Genomic DNA, 4,155 nt, shown 5'->3' with positions numbered 1-4,155 from the left:
GGTCGAGCAAAGGGCCCTGGGATGGGCCAGGGGTGGGAAAACCTGCAGGCAGGACCATGTGGGGTGGGAGCAGCTTCTTGGGGGGGGTGGGGGCTTGGCCAGGAGGTCAAAGCAAAACAGCAAATTCAAGGAGATTCAAGGAGGAGTTGAAGCCAAGTCAGGCTCTCAGAAGGTCCAGCTGGAGAAGCAAGGGGAGGGATTTCTCCCTTTCTGTTCGAACCTTCCTGATTTTGGGTCAGTTTTGAGGTGCAAAGTGCTGCCGTGGTGGGCTTGGCTGAGCACCCCCAGGGAAGGGTGCTGGGAAAAGGGCTCTGACCATCTCCAGCACTGATTCTGTTCCACCTGCTCCCTGTCCTGAGCTCAGTTTCTGGCTGTCTGCATGCTTTTAGTGGCTTTTTTGGAGAGTAGATTCTACCCTGTAGCCACAGGTGTCCCAAGCTGCTTGGAATTACCCAGGGATTTAAATTTTCTTAGCAAGGAAAGCTTCCCATGGCAGAGTGTGACCCTACAGGTGTGTTCCCACAGCCAGGGCAAGAGATCTGCAGGGAAATCTTTCCCAGCAAATATTCCCACCTGGATTCAGAGCTGGGTCCTTTTTTCTTGGGTTAAAAAAAGAGGGGATTGTTTGGGATGGAAGGGCAGGGAGGGCTGGGGAGAGCAGGACACCCCAGCAAGGGTCCTCTGGGGAGGCCCCCCCCCCCCCAGGGTGCTGCTGTGGGGTGGGATCAGGGGCAAATCTGTGGGGAAAAGGACATTTCTAGGGAGGCTGGGGCAGGCCTTTTGGTGGGATGGTGCTTCTTGGAGAGGACACAACCTGCCTCCAGCCCTCAAGGAGAGGAAGGAAGGGGCTCCAGCACCTCTGCTCCACGGAGACCCCAGCCCACCCCACCAAACCCCACCTTGCTGAGATGAACAAGGTGCAATCTCCCCATCTGGGCTTTATCTCCTCATCTCCCTCCTTCTCCTGCTGCTCCTTATCTCTCACCTTTCCCAGAAACAGGACCTGCTTCTCCTGCTCCCCTCCATGTCTGGAAGCAGAGCCCACCCTCTCTACCTGGCATCTTTCCAGCTCTTATCAGCCTCCAGGAGTTGTTTTATTTGATCCAGCCCCTGTCTCAAAGTCAAAGGGATTTCTGGCAGGGCAAGCACAGGGAAAGTCGATGGGGAAGAGGAAGGGAGGGGAAAAACAGGCAGGGACCACACTCCACCCCCACCCTAAGCCAGCCAGTCCTCCAGGTAGCTCCCACCCCTATTTCTTCACCAACTTTCTCAATTACATCTGGATTATTATTACTCAATCAAGCCAAAGTGAATTGTAGACATCGAGTTCCTAATGGGGAAATGTCACAGGCAACTTATTAGGGAATAATGCAGCATTAAAGGGGGGAGGGGGGGTGGAAAAAGAGCTTCAAAGCCTGGGAACTGCATTTCAAAGGACACAATGGCTGCAATCACATATCTGGGGGACATGGGCAAAATTTGTGACAAGGAATATACTGGGCCCAGTGTAATTAACTAATTCTCCATCAAAGGGGTTTTAGGACTGAATGGTCAGGGAATTCAATTATGGGTTTCCTAATGAAGGCCTCTGTGCCAAGGGCTGAGGATGAGGGCTGGGATTTTCAGGGAGGTTTTCTGGGAGAGAAGCATCAGCAGAGCTTGTCCCGGGTGGGTTTGGTGTGAGGAAAAGAGCAACGAGCCTCTTATCTGTCCTTCCTGGAGATGACCCAGGTGGTGGGACATGGTAGCACTCTTCAGCTGAGTTTTGGTAGCCTGAAGGTGGTGGAAGGGGCTGAGGGATACAGATCCCTGGTCTCTTGGGAGGACAGGACAGTTGTCCTGAGGCTGGTCCCACCTTGATTGGAGGGCTGGGGCATCTCTCGTGTGAAGACAGGCTGGGAGAGTTGGGGTGTTCAGCCTGGAGAAGAGAAGGCTCCAGGGAGACCTTAGAGCACCTTCCAGTGCCTGAAGGGGCTCCAGGAAAGCTGGGGAGGGACTTGGGACAAGGGCAGGGAGGGAGAGGACAAGGGGGAAGGGATGAAAACTGGCAGAGGGGAGATTGAGGTGAGACATGAGGAGGGAATTGTGGAGTGTGAGGGTGGTGAGAGCCTGGCCCAGGTTGCCCAGGGAAGCTGTGGCTGCCCCATCCCTGGCAGTGTTGAAGGGCAGGTTGGATGGGGCTTGGAGCAACCTGGGCTGGTGGGAGGTGTCACTGCCCATGCAGGGGCTTGGAGCTGGGTGATATTGAAGGTCCCTTCCAACCCAAACCATTCCATGATTCTATGATTTCCTCCCTGGAAAACCTGGGCCTGAATCCAGCCTCCAGAAAAAAACATCATCCCTCCCTGCTTATGAAAGAAGCATCTTCTCATCCTCCACTAGTTCCTCTTATGACAGAAAGTTGGTTTGCTCACTTTACAAAGGGGGGATGTAGGATGAATTTTCCCTTCATTCCCCTCCTTTCTCATTTCCACGTTTAACAACCAATTTCTGTGTTGCATGAAAGTTACACAGTCCTTTAGATGCATTTGCTATTTTCTTTTCTTTTCATTCCAAAATATGTCAGTAATCTTTTTGTTAACATGAAAGATAAAGGATTAGTAATGCAAGATGCAGTTTTCTTGTAACCTTCTTGAAAGCAGACTATAGTTTCTTATCTGGCTCTAACATTCATTTTCCTGGGAAGGGAAAAAAAAAAGGAGGAAAAAAAAGAAAGAGGAGTTCTTAAAATGAAATAAACTGTATTGGATTGAGAGAGCAGGGCTAGAGGAATGTGTTGGAGCTGGGAGGTTGGAGCCACAGCACAGAAGGGCCCCCGTGGCAGCAGTGAGCACTGATCCAAGGAGACACACGTGTCTGTGTGCACACGTGTGTGCTCAGCCTGCATGGAAGAGGCTGCTGGGAAGAGAAAGGACCATGAGCAGGTCTTGCTGGTACCACCAAACATCCCCAGGTGTGCTTGTGTGGGTGACTCCAGCAGCTGTGACTTGTGCCTTGGGGATAGCAGGGAGCAGGATGGCATGTCCCAAAGTGGGGCTGGGTCATCCTGTTCCCTGGCTGGATGCTCAGTGGGTGGGATGGTTTGAAGGTACCAACAGGAGGAACTGGAAGGGGGGGGGGGGGGATCTGTAGGACCCCAAAGGACCCAGGAGGATCAGAGGGGTCAGGATTCCCTCCCACTTCCTGCCATACATGTCATGGTTTGTCCCCAGAATGACAACAAAGAACCAGCCCTGTGACCCCTGGGGAGGACAAACCCAACCAGAAGTTCCTGGGTCCAGACAAAGGACAAGGAGGGATCTTCACCCATTGAGGTCCCAGGCAAAACAGACTCAACTTGGGGAAAAATATCAATGTAATGTCACATTAATCAATGCCCACAGGACACAGACACCCAGAGCAGGGCTCACACACCTCACCCCACCCCTCCCTTCTTTCCCTTTGCTCCCCATTTCTCTCCCTCCAGCAGCTCAGGGGATGGGGTTTAGAGTCAGTTCCCAGGCTGGTGGTTCCAGCTGCTCCTCCCTCCTCAGGAAGAAGGATTCCCACAGCTTGCAGGGAAACTTTTTGCTTGGGCACCTTCTTCTTCTTCTTCTTCTTCTTCTTCTTCCCTGTTCCTCACCAACCACGGGATCTCCAGCCCTTTCCCTGCTCCTCTGCAGGCTCTCTCCTCGGGTCCTCATGAAGTTCTTTCAGGTGCTAATCTTGCCTGTTAAGGTGTTAATTGTCTTGTCAGGTGTTAATATTGTCTGCCTAACGCCCCGGGCTCGGCCAGCTGAGCTGGGGGACCTTTTAGCAGCTTCTGAAACCTGCACCGGGGGCCCCTCCCACGGAACCAAACCAGGACACCTGCCCTATAAAAGCTGGGAGACCCACCAGCCCAGCTCCTTCTCCTGTGCCTTCCTGGCTGTGCTTGTCCTTGGAGGCTCCTGCCTTTTCCTTCACCATGTGCTTTGCAGAATCCACCTCCATCAGGTGCTGGGAAGAGCCCTGGACCCCTCCTCCTGAGCTGGCCCTGCTGCAGGGGACCCTCAGCCACCTATTCCTGCCATCATCGAGGTCAGGTTTGTGCCTGTTTGTGTGTCAGTGTATGTACCTGCTCCTCATCCCACCTCTTCCTGCCCCTTCTGTGTTCCAGTGAAGCTGTTATCATAG

This window comes from Chaetura pelagica, unplaced genomic scaffold (genome assembly GCF_000747805.2).
Source record: "Chaetura pelagica isolate M959 unplaced genomic scaffold, ChaPel_1.0 scaffold690, whole genome shotgun sequence".
NCBI classification, from domain to species: Eukaryota; Metazoa; Chordata; class Aves; order Apodiformes; family Apodidae; genus Chaetura; species Chaetura pelagica.
The sequence above is the reverse complement of the archived record's forward strand: the minus strand, read 5'-3'. Positions refer to the sequence as shown.